Source organism: Patella vulgata, chromosome 8 (assembly GCF_932274485.2).
Source record: "Patella vulgata chromosome 8, xgPatVulg1.2, whole genome shotgun sequence".
NCBI lineage: Eukaryota > Metazoa > Mollusca > Gastropoda > Patellidae > Patella > Patella vulgata.
The window spans coordinates 42,740,918-42,760,973 of record NC_065886.2 but is presented as its reverse complement, the minus strand read 5'-3'; the positions used below and the strand labels follow the sequence as shown (position 1 = coordinate 42,760,973).

The following is a 20,056-nucleotide window of genomic DNA, read 5'->3' as shown; positions in this document are numbered from 1 at the left end:
ATTATTATATGCGTTGCGATCCATTTGTATAGTAAGTGCAGGAGGACCGCATTGCACGCAAAATAAAAATCTATAAGATAAACCTGCGGACAAGACAGAATATAGACATTGCAAAAAATAAACAAATATCAATTCAAGTGAATAGATCCGGGGCCAGCCGTAAAAAAGCGTCTACTGCGTTGTACCATCCCGGGCCTGTAATGGTACAGACTTCACTCAAAATGAAAAAAAAAATGATGAGTTACAAAAAAAAGACAACAGAAATAATGCGACCGATCTTGACAGTGGTCATCTCTTCAATTTCTAGTTCCCAAATATTAGCGATTTAGCTCCTTTAAGTGAAACTCAATAGAATATCGTGCATTATAACTTGTCATTCATTAGCTAATGTAATGCAATGTAGTATATACTAATGGATATAGGTTTTTCTAGATTATTAGATTTTTCCTTATAAACAAATACATAACGTAATGGGTTTATTCATATAACATAATAGACGATTATTATTTACATGACAAATGAAGACTAGAAGTAGCCAATATTTGTGTGTTAAAAGATCAGACCAACAATGTGACTGCATTATCCCAAAAAAAAACCATTTTATTAGGTATGTGATCTTATCGAGCGAGAGAGTGTATCGGGTGTTCTATTTAATTGATCATCCCCATCATATTAAGATAAAACTCGTTTGTATACAGTGGCAAATACCGTATCGGCGTCAAGGGTGATAATGTTGCTAATAATTATATTATGTAGTTTGTTATGGTCTAATTAAAATTCTACCACATATTCGTTTCGTTATAGATTTTATGTTGTTCCATTTGCACTACACCAGGGTCTAACAAACTGACGCGAAATGACCTCTGACATATCTGGTCGAAAGTATGCCATTCGCTTTTTCTGCGTTACCGTCAAAAGGTATATATTTTCACTGACTTGAATCGGCAGGTTACGTCAATAAGTGACGTGTTCGAGATGTCAATCACTGTGGAAAAAATGGGAATTCCAGTCCGGTAAAAACAAAACGTATAGTACCGGTATAATGAATTAACTAGTATATCCACAGACTGGAGGTCAAAAAATTTAATATATTGTTTTTACAAATCAACAAAATACACATATTTAACACGATGAGATGGGGATTACCTATATATATCGTACCGGTATTTCACAAACAAAAGGGAATGTTTTATTACATTCACAATCATTGAAAAGTACTTCTTTACTATCGGCAAAATAATAGGTATTCAAACAGAATTCGCTTCCTGCATAATCCGGTTGGTGTGGCGTCCACTTAGAAACCTCTACACCGTTAAACCAGTGGTGTTTCGCATTGTGGGACGGCCATGTTCCTCCAAAATAATGAGCAACAACTGAAATAGAAATACATAAACCACTAAAATAAAAGGAAAAATAGTTTTAAATAATTACACAGCCCCATATATTTAAGGCAGTGGCTATTTGCCACATGTGGTAAGCAAGAATTTCTGAATAACCTTACGACTACAGACCACAATTGTTACCCGATTTTAATGAAACTTACAGATTATGATAACATTGATAACATCTCTGAGTAGCCAAACTTTTTGTCACTTCCGGTTGGTGGTTTCCGAGATATGGGGGTTACCAAACATCTGATGTGGCACGGCTACAGACAACAATTATCAACCGATATCTATGAAACTCACAGACTATGATAATATTAATAATATCTCAGAGTAGCCAAAATTTCGACCACTTCCGGTTAGCGGTTTCCGAGATATCAGGTTACCACACATTTCATGTAGCACGGGTACAGACCGCAATTACCAACTGATTTCAATGAAACTTGCAGATTATAATTTTTTAATAATATCTCAGAGATATCAGGTTACCACACATTTCATGTGGCACGGCTACAGACCACAATTATCAACCGATATCCATGAAACTTACAGACTATGATAATATTAATAATATCTCAGAGTAGCCAAAATTCCGACCACTTCCGGTTAGCTGTTTCCGAGATATCAGGTTACCACACATTTCATGTGGCACGGCTACAGACCGCAATTATCAAACGATTTCAATAAAACTTGCAGATTATAATTACATTAATAATATCTCAGGCAAATTTTCGAGATATCAGGTTACCACACATTTCATCTGGTACGGCTACAGACCACAATTATCAAACGATTTCAATGAAACTTGCAGATTATAATTAAATTAATAATATCTCAGAGTAGGCAAAGTTTCTCGGAAACCGCTAACCGGAAGTGGTCGAAATTTTGGCTACGAGATATTATTAATATACTATTCAAAAAAAGTAGGGGATATTTGATTTTTAAGTGTTATTAAAGTCACCTAATGAAACTGACGAAGAAACAAATGAAATGAAGTTCACATTCATCGATTTATTCCAAATGATCGTTAGACTAAGTAAGGCACAGACTGACCATTATAAGGGTAAAATGATACCCGGGGTCAAACAGCAAAGTTACCACAGCATCACAACCAAGTCAGTAACGGGTAAATCCTCCTCTGTTTGCCAAACAAGCATTGATCCGACGTGGCATACTCCTAATGAGACGTCTAAGGTCATTTTGGTCTAGATTGTCCCATTCCTGTTGCAACGCAGCAGCAAGTTCTTGGACATTGGCAGGACGTTGTTGACGTTGACGTAACCTCTGTCCAAGCATGTCCCAGACATGCTCGATGGGGGAGAGGTCGGGACTCAGTGCTGGCCAAGGTAATGTGGTGATGTTCTGTTGTTGGAGGTAACCTGTAACGATCCTGGCCCTGTGACATCTTGCGTTGTCATCCTGGAAGATGAAACGGCGGCCATGACGTCGTGCGAACGGCACAACATGGACTGCCAAGATGTTGTCCCGGTAGTACTGGCCTGTAACACGCCCTGCAACAACATGTAAAGCCGTTCTTCCAGCAACAGTGATGCCTCCCCACACCATAACAGAACCACCCCCAAATCGATCATGTCTGATGACGTTAACGTCTTGGAAGCGCTCGTTTCGACAACGCCACACCCTTCTACGTCTGTCCAAAAAATCAACAGTGAACCTTGACTCATCTGAAAACATCACATTGCTCCAGCGTCGATTATCCCAGTGTTGACGATCCCTACACCAACGACGTCTTGCCTGAATGTGATGATCTCTCAAACAAGGGATCACGCGAGGACGTCGGGCGCGAAGGTGACCCCTATGCAGTCGATTCCGAATCGTCTGGCCACTCACTCTCACACCAGTGTCTGTTTGAAGACGAGCGCTGATCTAATTTGCTGTGATGACACGATTTCTCAAGGCCAAGGTACGGATAAATCGATCCTGGGCTTGAGTTGTCGCCCTTGGTCGACCTGAGCGTGGTCTGTCCTGTACAGATTGTGTATCACGGTATCTGGACCATAGCCTGCTTATGACAGACTGAGAAACATTCATCGTCCGCGCCACAACCACCTGTGTTGTGCCGATCTGTAGCATGCCAAGGGCACGTAATCTTTCATTTTGGGTAAGCCGACGCATATCAAAATTTGTTTTCTGGTCACTAAAACAATTAAACTGATGTTTCCACCCTGGAATTCAATGCCACAATGACTGTAACATTCAAAGTCAGAGTCGTGCAAATCTTGGGTTGGACCCCCATGATGATCCCAAGCATCACATGCATTCCATGCGGTAGCTATTGGTGCGTTTGGGCGTCACATGCAACTGGAAATGTTTCTTCTGTTAGGTTCTATAGTGACTTTTTTCGTAGTCATTTGCATATTTTAGTATTATGCCCCAAAATCAAATATCCCCTACTTTTTTTGAATAGTATATTATCATAGTCTGTAAGTTTCATGGACATCGGTTGATAATTGTGGTCTGTAGCCGTGCCAGATGAAATGTGTGGTAACCTGATATCTCGAAAACCGCTAACCGGAAGTGGCCGAAAATTTGCCTACTCTGAGATATTATTAATGTCAGAAATCATTAGAATTTGTTTCGATTGTTTGTCTCGTGACCTTAAACACTGTCTATAAATTTATATTAAAGGCTCAATACCACTCTTGTTGTAACTGAATAATATGTCCCAATCTTTATTCTAGTCAACAAATTGTACTATTTTACAATATTCCAATTAATTGATGATACAAATTTCATCTTAACACACCTAATTTAAAAAATTGGAAAAATTCAACTAAATGATTTGAAAAGCCTAACGTAAACCTGTTCGAACCCTCTGGTCAAGTAAAATAGGATGTAATGGATAATTTACACAACAGGTAGGACACATAAACATTTAATACTTAGAATAAGGCTATTATTTCAATGTGGGCGTATAAAAACTGTGTTGATCTATCAATAAATTATGTGTTCCACTGTCGACATAGTAAACAAGGCTACTTTCACTTAAAGCTGAACTGCGATTACAAAACTACATAAATAATTAAATAAGAAAAAGTTAACGCCCTAAACAACCGCCATACGTGTTTTCAATTTATAAAACATAGTACATGGTAATCGCTTAGGGGTAACAAAAACACAGGCAGGCCACACTCGCATCCAACATATGCCGTGTCAAGCAAATTGTGCAGATCCGGTTAGCTGGTCAACTACTAATTACCTGCTGACTGACTGAAGTTTTTTTACTATCACTACTATCAGCTTACTGAAAATATTATTGCTACACAATCATTATGTCTGAACAAGTACATATTATTTACTAATTAGATGAAATAAACCAACACGGTGTATTTTTCTTCTAAGACTGACAACTATGCAACAGATAGCTACTTCATAATGGCATCAAACGCTTTACTAACCTAATTACAGAGAGGGAGAAAATGGGGTTTAACGTCCACTCGACACAAACTAGGTCATTTCGAGATTAACATATGGTTTTAATTTTATTTCAATAATTCGCTTGCGCGTAGGGGTCTTTAGCAGTGGGAGGAAACCGGAGGACCCGGAGAAAACCCACGAGGTTGTCACGTACAACCGGGGATTCGAAACCACGCCAGTTGACTCAATGACAGACCTTATGATACAGCACACGCGTGCTAACCATTCGGCCATCCACCCCCCCCTCCCCCTAACCTAATTACACATCAATAAATATTTAAGTGAATAATGAAAGCATTTTATTGTGAATTTATTTTCTGGCTGTGCTTTTCCATCTTGGTGATAAAAGACAAATGCACTAGTTATAATGATTACATCTGCAGATTTAATACTTTTAGAAACCAACGAATTGATTCCTTCGTCATGTAAACTTAAGAAATTATTTTTCAATATTTGATGATATAGACTTGACATAAGAAGGTAGAAACAAAAATCATCAGTTAAAATAATGTTTTTGTATATAAATATTTAACCAAAATCATTAATATTGACCCATTTGGTCTTCAATGGAATTTCTTGTTTACTTACACTAGTAAACGTTTAATGGAAGGGTCCATGTCAAAATTACAGACAAGGTCCGCATACAACCTTAATCTGGCTCTGTTCGAGGAAATCACTCGAAGAAAACGAACCAGTTGACTTTCAAGAAAATTGGTCACTTTGGAGATAATCGATCAATTTATTAAGTCTGTTATTACTGAAAATCAGACAATGTGCCTTTTGTCCGGTCAAGTTCTATACAAACATAGGTTGATAAGCAAAATATGAAGTATTAAAAGCATTGAACCTATTAACTGTAAACCATATAAGCCATTGTGACACTTCTACACCTTTACACGGACCTTTATATGTCATGCATATTTTTTACTCAATGAATGTTAATTAAGTTATGGAACTCGAATTTGACCTGTATCTATCCTTATTACATCTGTAGATCAAATTGAAACTTTGAATCTTGAAAGCATTGCGGCAAAATATGCTCAGATAACATTCGAATGGACAGATCCACATACTGACGGAATGGGCATCTATAGTTAGTCCCCCCCCACCCAGTTTACATATTAGCCAATATAACGCAAAAAAACAATGCTAATAACATTGCTGATATGTACAACAACATTATTGTTATCTTAACGAACTTACGATTGAATCCATATGTATCAAACATGTAGGATCTTTTCTCTTCTGTATCAATAATAGCAAGGTGGCCACCATCCGTTTCACATGTCGCCTCTGACTCACTCATGTTTAAAGGTGTATCGTATATCTTATAACACAGTTTCAATTCACGTACGTCAGTATAGTTTGAAGGACAGGACTCTATAAAAGGGTAAAAAAAACAATTAAGTTACCTTTTTAACAGATACAAGTTCAGATAAGTTATTTGGTAATGAGGTATTTGGTATTTTCTATACCACATAGATGATGAAATTAGAATCTCGTCACTGCTTCGTTTGAGAAAATAGTATAGTGGCTCTAAAATTGAACCTTTATTTGGTGATAAACATAGAATATAATATAATATTAAAACGTGTAGCTTATTAATAAAATCAAAAGGAGATAACCACGACAGAACAGACATGGTCTTATAATCGATCCCTGTGGAAGATCATCGGAATGTTACACTGTACTAATAATGGTTATACTTCGCCGCTACACCCTGTTAAGGTTTTGATGTTTAAGGCATCAGCTATACTTAAACTGATGCTATAATTAGTAAATTTCGGCTTGTTTGCCCGATAGTAGAGCTTATAAATCCACTACAACGTATATTTTAAAATGTTTTAATATTTTTATATCTGTATTTTGTTTAACCAAGATATACAATATTGTTGAAAACAATAATTAACAGAAATTTTATACACCAACAAAAAGAGTCTGTGAAATATAAGTGACTGATTATAAATGGAAAGGTTTGCACCCTTCCATCCCCATTTGCTATATTATGTTTACTTAAATTAGCAATATTGTTATCAATTTATAAAAACACACTACGCCCATACTTTGCATGGAATTAAATATCGCTATATTATGGCCATCTGAAAACTTATTGAATCTTACAAACCTCCACATTTCTCGAATACAACGTTTGAAAACTCGAATTCTTAAATTAGTTGGCAACCAAAATAAAGTTTGTTTACAGTAATGGCGTAACTGATAGATAAACAATTGGTATTATTTGAGAATTTTGTAAGATCCGAAGCTGAAACTCTTAGAAATTATAAATTGATATGCATTTAGTATTTACCCATTGCTACTTTAATAACCTGATATATAGTACAATAATAAATTGTTGTAAATATGTCTTTATCTATTGATCCATTAAATTGGTTTACCTTTCAGATCATGCTCTGAATTATTATGAAGATATTAATTTGCAAAGATTCTAAGAAGTCTATAAAATCTGCGTCAATGGAATATGGTAATCTCCATTTCTTTACTATACAATATGGTAATCTCCATTTCTTTACTATACAATAATATTCTAATATCCATAAATCTTGTATCTTTATCTGGATACAATACCCGGAAAGATAAAACAGACAACAAAACTACATTATTCACCTATTGACAAAACTGTGATCAATAAATGCATACAGACTTAAAGGATGTTCAGTATCTAAGCAGTAAACCTGATTTATTGGGTCTAAAATAAAAAAGAGGTGATTGAAATAACATTTTCCGTCAGTTTCGCATCATTCAGCATTTAAAACTCTGATATTGTCAAATTATTCTAATCATTTGAAAATTGTGACAGGAATGAAAAATGATATGTCCACTCGAAGACATCATCACTCGCCATGATTTAGAGCCCGTGATCTATGCAGACGATACACAACTGTATATTGCTTGAGATACCCGAACCGACTATACTGCAGAATCTCAAATAGAGGAGTCCGTAGACGAAATCCGTCATTGGATGCGAGAAAATTTACTCGCATTGAGTGACGGAAAGACAGAAGTAGGGTGTCGGTTATCGTGCAGTTGCAACTGATGTTCAGATTGGTGATGTCCGTGTCTCTGCGACAGGCTCGATGCGTAATCTCGGTGTGATAATGGACTCGAGTGGAGCCATAGACGCACACATTACTAATGTGTGTTGGGTGGGATCACACTCACTGTGGAGGATATGTAAACTGAGGAAACTTCTCGATCAACCTACCGAACAACTGGTTCTTGCACTTGTGACTTCACGATTAGACTATTGTAATAGTTTGTTGTTCGGATTCTATGGTATCAACTCAAGAAATTACAGCATATGCAAAATGCGGCCGCTCGTTTAGTAGTGCTTCGATGTCTAGAGTGACATGCAGACATGAAACCCATCATCAAAGACCTACACTTGCTTACAATCGAGTCACCCTTTTAGTTAAAAATTCTGTTCATTATTTTTAAACTGATCCACCACAGTGAGTCTGCGCCGCTCCACCTGAAAGAGCTAATTTCTATCAATGTACTTTCATATCGTGTCAGAAATGTTGACTCAGTTCGACTGTGCCACGCAACTCTACGACCAAAGCCAACTAAGGCGTATGGTGACGGTGCTTTTAATGTCTGTGCACCCATTTTGTGGAATAGGCTGCCTGTCATAGAATTTTTTAATTTGTTTGAACTCTTCACTTAAACCACATCTTTTTTTTTAGAAAAGCGTATTTTAACTGAGCACCATTATTGTTATTTTCCTTAGTGCCATTCAATTTACATGTATATCTCATTTTTACCTATGTAACTGTTGTAACTGTTTTAATCGCTATATTAAAAATAGATTAGTATTATTATTATCTAGTTAGAAATCAATAAGCGTAATTAGAAATTTAACAGAGGACCATTATTAATAATTTGTGAATCTGGTAGCTCTGATAAATAGGCGCGGAAATAGAAAATCTGAAAAGAGGGGACTTGGAGCAGATTTGAGATGAATGTGAACATTCCGGACAAAACCGCCAAATTTTCCACAAATGCTAACGTTCCTAAGAAAAAGAAAACTATATGAAAAAAAAAATATAACAATTACCACAAACTATTAGCCCTAATTAGGAAGTAAATCCAGCAACAATCAATAATGAACACCAATTAATTTTCTACTGGACCTGAAAATAATCAGTGTGTTTCAGTACATTCCCTGTCGCAAGTTTGCTCTCTTTGACATGAAGCTAATTGGCCGACATTTTGATTACTAATGGACGATTTTAGTCGAATAAATTAAGTATAGTTCTTTTTTTATTGTGTGAAAATAATATCTTATTTCAAATGGATGAAAACGGATCAGAGACAGCATAGCCCATATTACTCTTCTCGTGGTTAATGTGGTTAATTCATGTAAAGATATTAAATTGTATACACTATTTATAACAAATAAAAAAGACGAAGTGCTGTTTTATAACATGATTAAACATTGTTCAGAAAAGAAAATCCATTAATTATCCCTTGGGTAAGCTTAGAGAATTTTTAGAAATATTTCCATTAACCGGATTAGAACTACATTGCAAAATAGTATACTAATTGTTGAATATGGCGGAAATTCAGGGCAGTGGAGAATGAAACATCAACTGGAGATTAGTTTGAATACACGAGGGACCGGTTGGTGGAGCTTTGTATGGTGGCTGATAGTGGCCATTTTAAATCTCGCCCTTTTCATAACGCGACAACACGACATCACGACAGTATTGACGCAATCATACGACACTAAATTCTGTCGTATCATCGTGTTATTTTTATCGTAACGTCGAGATGTCGACTTATTGTCCTAGTCTCTTTCTACAAGTCACAAAAATACAGCTGTACTCATTACATCATATATAGGCCTAAGTAGTAGATTTGATAAATATAAAAGAGATAGTAGGAAAACGTTGATTAATTATTTGTTTTCTCAAAATAATGAAACATTTTGTGTCCACAAGTGAATTATATTTGGTATTATATTAAAAAAATCTAGAATTACAATAGCAGGACCAAAGTGAGTTAGCTAAGTTAATTCCTTGAAGAAAAAGTGGTGTCGGGAGGTATCGAACAAGTAAGCATTCATTGCCATGTGTACGACACCGACACCCACCAATATTTATAGATGACTGGAGCGATAGTTTAAAAGTGATTTCAGAAGACAGGGTGGGAAGGGGATTGTAAAAAAACCAAATCGGGTCACATTCTGTAAAATCACAGCATTATCATAGTGCAGCACGTCACCCCAATAGTTGCAGGAGTTTTTTTGAATGAGGTGGAGAAAACGATTCGCAGCCTGTCATTGAGTCAACTGGCGTGGTTTTGAATCCCCGGTTGTACGTGACAAGGTGTAGGGTCGCCTGTCAAACCTCGTGGGTTTTCTCCGGGTCCTCCGGTTTCCTCCCACTGCTAAAGACCCCTACGCGCAAACGATTTATTGAAATAAAATTAAACCATATGTTAGTCCCGAAATGACCTAATTTGTGTCGAGTGGACGTTAAACCCTAGCTCCCTCCCCCTCTCTCTCTCTCTCTCTCTCATTTGACATCACTAATGGGATTGAGGCCTAGATGAGTAAAAATAGGCCCAGTAATATCTTCAACTATGAACACACTCTAAAAGCCTCATACCCCCCCCCCCCCCGTCTCTTATTTAGTTTTACAAATAATTCCAGAATCAATAAAATGGTATCAATGATGTTTGATACAACTGGAAAATAATATGTCAAAAATTGATTAAACATGAGAAATATTATTACATATTGAATCCGTATCAGTGATAACGTACATTTACTCAATATGTTCCTTCCAATGGATCATCATTTAACATGAAACAAGGAAAGCAGCGATCGAAGAAAAAGATTTAAAAACACACACATTTCAATATGACAGTAGTGATTCGGTCCTGCATTTACATTCGAGAGTGTCATGCTTTCTTTGAAAGTAATGATTGTGCCAAATTTGAACAAAGTCAGTTTACATTCGCGGCCTATAGGTAGAGTGTTGACAGATCAAACGTAAAAAAACCCAAAGAAAAAACCAGACCTATAAAAATATATTTCTAAAACTCTTTTAATTTTGAAATAATATTGTTTTCGCGTGTGCTAAGTGTTTCAGCGAATACATGTAGTTACAGAAAGGGTCTTGTAGATTAAGACTATAGCGCATGTCATTGTGCAGTTTCAAACTTCCGAGACGACAAGTCGACAAGTCGATGATACGACAAAACCAAACTGTCGTATCATCGACTTGTCGACTTGTCGTCTCGGAAGTTTAAAACTGCACATGCGTCATAGTCTTAATCTACAAGACCCTTTCTACAACTATTCGCTAAAACACTTATCACACGTGAAAACAATATAATTTCAAAATTAAAAAAGGTTTAGAAAATATATTTTCATAGATCTGTTTTTTTTAAGGTGTTATCTGTCAACCCTCTGGTATAACTACAGACTGCGGAACTAGATGTTCAAATTTGGCATAATCATTACTTTCAAAGACAGTGTGCTATGAGGGAATTTTGCCCGGGAAGCGGCGCTACGGCCCGCTCTTATATCGAAATCCAACTGCCAAGGGATCTTTTACGTGCACGCCAATGTGTACACGGGACCTCGGTGTTTCGTCCCATCCGAACGACTAGACAGCTGTCATTGTCAGGCCCTCCGTCCTGCATCACTGACAAGGGGGAATTTTGTCGGCCAATGCAGGGATCGAACCAATCTGTGAAAAAAGTCGTCTAATATCTCTGTAAAAGATGACTGTTTTCAACACATGCAATCACGTCACGCGGTGTCAATCATTGGACCAATGGCGCGTGCATTGTTTATATAAGACGTAACTGCTTCGGGTAGAATGATGCCTTTTACTCATTTTAATACCCATTTACGCTACATAGGAAATATTTTTTACCTACAAATACTTCAAATGTCTTTATTTATTTTTTTAATACATAAATAAAAATGTTTTAGAATTAAATTTGTCGGAGGAATAATGTTAATATTGGGGACTCATTAAGTCGCATCGATGTCATCCTTATCAGAGGCCTAGCGAATATTCACTTCTGATCAGTGTGGGATCTAACACCCGACCTCCAGGCTAGCTAGCCAGCGTCTTGCCCACGTAGCCACGCGATCCTCTGAAAGGATGATACTCTCGGGTGTAAATACATGACCGAACCACTACTGTCATATTGAAGACGGGCATACGCCATACTATGAGCGAAATTTTGCCAGGACAGCGCACTATGGCCTACCATTATATCGAATTCCAACTACCAAGGGATATATTACGTGCCAGGCCCTCTGTCCAGCACAACTGACAAGACCTCGTCGGAAAATCTGGATGAACTTTCTCGTCCAATGAAGGGATCGAACACCCAGCTTTCGGGTTACCGAACCAACGTCTTACCTGCCTAGACACTGCGACTCCCCCGCAAAATATCAAGCACCAAAAACAATGGATCGAGGCCTAGATGATTACACACTATGAAAGCCTCATACGCCCCCCCCCTCCCCCACGTCTCTTATTTTGTTTTACAAATAATTTCAGAATCAATAAAATGGTATCAATGATGTTTGATACGACTGGAAAATAACATGTATAACATTGATTAAACAACATAGGTAGTAATGAGAAATATTACATATTGAATCCGTATTAGTGATAGCGTAGATTTACTCAATACGTTCTTTCCAATAGATCATCATTTAACTTGAAACAAGGGAAACAGTCGATCGAAGAAAACAGATTTAAAAAAAAAAAACAGGTTTCAATGTGACAGTAGTGCTTCGGTCATGCATTTACCTCCGAGAGTGCCACCCTTTCTTTGAAAGTAATGATTGTGCCAAATTTGAACAAATTCCATCTAGATTCGCGGCCTGTAGGTAGAGTGTTGACAGATCAAATGTAAAAAAAAAAAAAAAAAAAAAAAAAAACCCAAAAACCCCAGACCTATAAAAATATATTTTCTTAAACTCTTTTAATTTTGAAATTATATTGTTTTCACATGTGCTAAGTGTTTTAGCGAATATTTATAGAAGGTAATATAATCTTTTAGTGGCATTTAGCAATTGGAAACATAACAAAACTGACACAGTTATATGGGACAACAATCACTGTTTTATTATACACAAGCACAACGTTTCGATAAGTATACTCTTATCGTTATCAAGCACAATGATAACGATAAGAGAATACTTATCGAAACGTTGTGCTTGTGTATAATAAAACAGTGATTGTTGTCCCATATAACTGTGTCAGTTTTGTTTTTTTATTTATAGAAGGGTCTTGTAGATAAAGACTATAGCGCATGTGCAGTTTTAAACTTCCGAGACGACAAGTCGACAAGTCGATGACACGACAGTTTAGTGTTTTGTCGTATCGTCGTATTATCGACTTGTCGTGGCGATAAGTCGATGATATGACAGCACGACAAAATAAGGTCGATGATACGACAAAATCAGACGATCTTACGACAGTTTGTTCTGTCGTAAGATCGCCCGATTTTATCGTAAGATCGTGTGATTTTGTCGTATCATCGACTTATCGCCACTGTAAGTCGATGATACGACGACACGACAAAATCACACGATCTTACGACAAAATCACGCGATCTTACGACAGAACAAACTGTCGTAAGATCGCGTGATTTTGTCTTGTCATCGACCCAATTTTGTCGTGCCGTCGTATCATCGACTTATCGCCACAACAAGTCGATGATACGACGGCACGACAAAAAGCGAAACTGTCGTATCATCGACTTGTCGACTTGTCGTCTCGGAAGTTTAAAACTGCATATTGCACATGCGCTATAGTCTTAATCGACAAGACCCTTTCTATAACTATTCGCTAAAACACTTGGCACATGTCAAAATAATATAATTTCAAAATTAAAATAGTTTTAGAAAATATATTTTTATAGGTCTGGGTTTTTTTTACGTTTTATCTGTCAACACTTTACCTACAGGCCGCGAATCTAGATGGACTTTGTTCAAATTTAGTACAATCATTACTTTCAAAGAAAGGGTGACACCCACGGATGTAAATGCATGACCGAACCACGACTGTCATATTGAAACTTGTTTTTTAAAATCTTTTTTTCTTCGATCGGCTGCTTCCCTTGTTTTCAAGTTAAATGGTGATCCATTAGAAGGAACATTTTGAGTAAATGTATCATTGATACGGATTCAAAATGTAATATTTACTACCCTATGTTGTTTAATCAATTTTAGACACATTAATTTCCAGTCGTATCAAACATCATTGATAGGGACCTGCCATTTTATTGATTCCGAAATTATTTGTTAAACAAAATAAGAGGGGGGGGGGGTGTAGGGGACTTTCGGAGTGTGTTCATAGCTGAAGGCAATACTGGGCCTATTTTTAATCATCTAGGCCACGATCTCATTAGTGATGCCAAACGGATGAATACGCGATAAGGTCAATAACAGCTGCAAATCGCTTTCTTCACCTCATAAAAAACCTCCCCTGCACTTATTGGGATGGCGTGCTACACCAATGCAGTGATTTTCTGTGATCTGATTTGAGGTTTTATATAATCCCCTTCCCACTCTAATAAAATAAATTGGAAATCTTCTGAAATCGCTTCTAAACTATCGCTTCAGTAATCTATAAGTATTGGTGGGTGTCGTACACGAGGCAATGCATGCTTGTTCGATACCTACCGACACCACTTCTTATTCAAGGAATTAACATAGCTGACTCACTTTTGTCCTGCTATTATAATACTAGATTTTTTGAATATAATACCAATAATTCAATTTTGGGCGCAAAATGTTTCATTATTTTAAGAAAACGAATAATTAATCAACACTTTCCTATTATCTCTTTTGACGAGTCTTATTGTATCTAATCTGATGTAATGAGTGTAATGAGTACAGCTGTATTTTTGTGACTTGTAGAAAGAGACTATGCCAATAAGTCGACATCTCGACGTTAGGATAAAAATAACACGATGATACGACAGAGTTAAGTGTCGTATAATTGCGCCAATACTGTCGTGATGTCGTGTTGTCGCGTTATGAAAAGGGCGAGATTTAACATGGCCACTATCAGCCACCATAGCTTTGGAACATAGTCGCAACAAAATATCATAGTTTTGTATAAGAATAGTAATATTTTGGTAACTATAGCATTCCATATAATTAAAGCTAAGGGAATACCGGCACTCCGGTGACTTGCCATGACTTTATTAATCTGGATACAAGATGGATACATCTATTTAATAAATTATAGGGGATTTAGTTAATTTTACCAATAATGTACCTTTAAATTTCCGTCAACATCCACCTTAAAGGCGTATTACCGAATTTCATGACCAAAAGATTTGTCCCTATATATATTTGAGACTCCTCTATATAATGAAAATAAATATATGTATATCTGGTTAACGGGTTGTCGGGGGTGCAAGGGGTGGGGGTGGGGTGGACGAATGGTTAGCGCGTGCGCGGTGTATCATAAGGTCTGTCATTGAGTCTACAGACGTGGTTTCGACTCCCCGGTGGTACGTGACATGGAGTACTGTCACCTGTCGAACCTAGCGGGTTTTCTCCGGGTCCTACGGTTTCCTCCCTACGCACAAGCGAATTATTGATATGAAATTGAACCATATGTTAGTCCTAAAATGACCTAGTTTTTGTATTGAGTGGACCTCAAACTCCATTTCTCTTCACCCCCACGCCAACCCCCCCTTACTCGATTTCATTTCTGTACCGTTGTTGCGATAATAAACAAAGTCTCAATTATCCATTTTCAAATTAAATTATTAAATGACGATCGTCTTTCAATCCGTTAAAATCACAACCATCTGATATTCTATAGAGTTGATTATCGGCTTGCAATTGTCATGTCAATAAATGTCTAAATAAAGATAGATTATGGGAGATAAGATAAAGAGCTGGGAGGTCTCGCTATAATAGTTAAAAACTAGATTAGTAAAGGGAATTTGCTGAAAATTTCAGTCAAATTGATCCACTCTGAACCAAGATTTTAGCGATTGAATATTGGGGCTTGCCTCGATCATCATTACTAAAGTCGGTAGGATAAAAAACATAGTCTCGATTATCCACTTTTTTTATTTAATTATGAATGGAAGTCGAACAGCAAATCGGAACCTAATCCAATAAACATCGCAGGCTAGCGATGCCATCGAGAGTTGGTTATGGTCTGAAGAAATGCAATAGGCAGATTTAGCTCTTGCATAATGTATGTTTAATGATTTATATAACATTTGAGGACAAAAGATAGACCTATAATAGACATATTTAGATCCTACACAAAGAACTATAAGCAGATAAATGTAAACAAAACTTCGATATAACGAGAGGAAAGGTAAATAATGATGTATAAATTAACAATTCGCATGAGTGCTTTTAGTTATTTGACGGAGTTTAAACCGTTACACTTCCTTTCATACTACAAATAAGTACTTCCGGAAAAGATCGAATTGTACAGACGCTTAAACCTAAACCTATAGCTTTAATAATGGTATTTTTATAACCATTTCATGTGGACTGCCAGACTGAAAGCAAAGGAATCTATGCTTTTAGCTTTTAAACCGTTACACTTCCTTTCATACTACACTTCCGGAACAGATTCCAACAGGGGCGTACTGGGGCCTCCGAAGGAAGGTTGGCAGGCAGACCCAACTTAGGGCACTCAAAGGGTTGGGGTAGTGCCGGAAAGTTTTTGGTTCTGCTAGAATCAATTTGACGTATACCTGTGCCATGACATACCATCCGATGACACTTCACTGAGAGATCTGAACATGAACGTAGTTAGCAACAATCAAGACGTACGAGTTAAGTAAACAAGTATGAAAAGGGGCTGCTATTCCTTACAACTGGTTTCGTATCCCCGGTTGTACGTGACAAGGAGTAGGGTCGCCTGTCCAACCTCGTGGGTTATGTCCAGGTCCTCCGGTTTCCTCCCACAGCTAAAGACCCGTATGCGCAAGCGAATTATTGAAATAAAATTAAACCATATTATGTTAGTCCCAAAATGACCTAGTTTGTGTCGAGTGGACGTTAAACCCCATTTCTTTCTCTCTCTCTCTGTTCGCTAATGAGGGAGCAATTAAAGAGACAACCCCGAGTAAAAGGTTAAGTCTGATCAAGCTGGTAAAGGGTGACAGAATAAATGTCATTGGGGTTCGTTGTAACGGTTAGCGTATTGGCCTGGAGTATTTTAACAGCTAAAAATGTTCCCGTCGCCCATGTAGCAATGGGGTTCAAATGGCCCCCGATTGGTGAAACATAATTTGATATAATCTTTTTCAGAATAACTAAAATTAATCTTAATATCCACTGAAAAATATAATAGCCTCAATACGAGGTGCATGAATAGTGAATCAAACTAGTTTCGTTTTCTAGAAATGTTACATATTCGTCAACGTGATGGGAGCCCAACGAAACCAGTTGGTCTAAGAGCCCAGATCTACCTAGTCCGCACCCTGACAATTTCAATACAGGGCTAAATGCGAAATTGTCATTATAAACGGTTGCAAACTGCGAACTTTTTAAATATCGAAACCGGAATGAGTCGGCCACCAGTGAGGCTCACGAGCCAACAAAAAAAGGAGTTCGATGGAGCATATACGTAAATTGAGCCCGATTGGATTTTAGTGTCACTGGATCTGTTTGCGACAAGGGAAGGGGGTACAATGTTGTCATTGATTCAGTGGGAATCAGTTTGGAAGAGAGTGGAAATGGTTTCTTGATAAACAAATTAACGAATGTATTATCAATTTCCTTAGCCTTTCCTTTTTGACCTATCTAACAAAACATGTTTATAAGTTAGAAACCAATATCAAATCGGGCCATAATATTGCTGCAATAGTAAATTATCCGACCGACAATATCTTATGGAGTCAATATTTTCGACCCAAAATTGTTTTCTCCATTTTCCAGGTCCTATAGGTCAGATTTAATTTTCGATATTTAAAACAGCCCGCAATAGCATTGCGATACGGAAGCTTTTAAATCCGACATTATGCTAGTAATAAACACTCTATCGTATTTAAAATGATGTGACAAAGTGTATGGAATAACAGTATCCATGACATTGGCATAGATTGTCCAGTTAACACAAACTAGGTCATTTTGGGACCAATTAAAATTCCTGGCAACACAAATTTCGTCATTTAGAGACTATCTAGAATGTCAAGTCATTTCGTGACAAAATAGAATGTCCAGTTGGTAATCATTGTCCTAAACTACGGCATTTTAATGTAGCATGAAAAGTTTGAATCTTACCCTCAACTTTCCAATAATATACGATTCCAGGATCAGAGAAATACGACGTGTAACCAACTTTTATCCGATCCTCGTATAAATAACAACGATTATCTTTTGGATGATAGCCAAAAGATTTACATCCAATTTTCCCTGCACAGGCTTCACCACAAACGGTAACGTTAACAGCTGTCTGGGATACTGTGTAACTTGGTATTCCTTGATCCTTAAAATATATAATTTTATAATAAACCAGCTCACCACCGCCCCCACAATTACCAACCACTCCGGACCAATTTAAGAAAAACAAAAATATCCATGATAAATATTTTTCAAGTTTTTCCATCTTCTTAAGAGCTAATTGCTATCACTGATGGTGTGATCAATTCCTGTGACTGCTTAACAGTATAACGATGCCATGCCATCAGTAATCTTTATTCTTTAGCAGTTAAAATGATCGTTAATGCTAATATAACCGCTTTTAAGTAAAACGATGACTTATGGAAGCCTATGACTACCATCACGCTACACAAGACAAAATGCAAGTCGAAAGAAAAATAGGAGTCCCGACAAAACGAGAGGCGATATTATCGCGATGTGTTTATTTCTTATTTTCCTATTTTCGAGTCGATTTTGGCTTGTGTATCGTGCTGTCGTCTCACATTTGTTGTAACTTCTACTTTTCGACTTTCGCATTCTGAAGGGGCGAAAAGTAGAAATTACGAAATGTAAATATAGGCTTCCATAATCAATCACGCTACACAAGACAAAATGCAAGTCGAAAGAAAAATAGGAGTCCCGACAAAACGAGAGGCGATATTATCGCGATGTGTTTATTTCTTATTTTCCTATTTTCGAGTCGATTTTGGCTTGTGTATCGTGCTGTCGTCTCACATTTGTTGTAACTTCTACTTTTCGACTTTCGCATTCTGAAGGGGCGAAAAGTAGAAATTACGAAATGTAAATATAGGCTTCCATAATCAATAATGTTTATTCTTCAGCAGTTAAAAGGATCGTTAATGCTGGTATGTTGCTAGAACTTTTATCAGGGTGGGGTCAAATGGAATATGGATAAACTACCGTTTAGAGGTCGGAGTGTGGGTGGGGGCGCCAGTGGGACCAGGTTAGAGGTTTGGTGGGGTTAAGATCCTGAATTGTTTTTATTTTAGGGAGGTCTCAAAATTGGATGCATTTTGGTATCAGCACTAAATATTTAGGCGATAAAACGACACAAAAACGGTAAAAGCACAAAACTGTATTAAGCCAATATAGTTCTACTTTGTCATATTCCCTGGACTAAATCATCGGGAATTCAACGGTACATTTAATTTTGGTCTATGGTTGCTGATATCGGCCTGTGGTACCATGGATCGTCTGTCAGATGTGGAAAGCGGACATGTACGAAAACCGGTCGCCACATCCGGAGTATGACACATGTATCTTTTCTTACTACATATTTTGGAACAACCCTTGATGGTCTAGTATTGTCTTTGGTAGTATTTGTAATGCACTTGTTATGACTCACGTGGTGTATCTTTAAATGTCATTCTGACATTTCACATTAATAACAGCTTGACATTGTGATTGAATATAACTGCATCGTAAATATTATGATTAACAGGAACAACAAATACAAGAGTTTCTTGATTACAGTTTTATATTAAAGTAGCTAAGTCCGTAACTCAATATCATCCAAAATCTTCGACATTGTAAACACGAATTTTTTTGCAATTTAAATCAGCATTGGTGTTGTGGTCTTACCTGGAAAAGATGGGCTTCTGATATCCAATATTTAAGACAAAATAAACATTTTACCATTGGTACACGAATTGTGTACCATAATGCGTTTTAGCGCCATTTGTAACAAGGTGCTCAAAGAAAGCGGCAAGACATATTCCACAAGTCATGTCAAACGATGATGCCATATTCTTATTTGGAGAGCATGCGCGATATATACTATCGGTGTTGACTGGAATAACCAGAC

General features: G+C 37.2%; 1 long non-coding RNA gene across 1 annotated transcript; it reads right to left on the bottom strand.

Annotated features, from left to right (window-relative positions):
* Nucleotides 1-539: 539 nt before the first annotated feature.
* LOC126830330 (uncharacterized) lies at nt 540-18,486 on the bottom strand. Its single transcript, XR_007683814.2, has 3 exons — nt 18,094-18,486; nt 6,027-6,203; nt 540-1,373 (listed from the first exon to the last, which is right to left on the bottom strand). It is a non-coding gene; the product is annotated as an uncharacterized LOC126830330 (long non-coding RNA).
* Between the last annotated feature and the right edge of the window lie 1,570 nt (nt 18,487-20,056).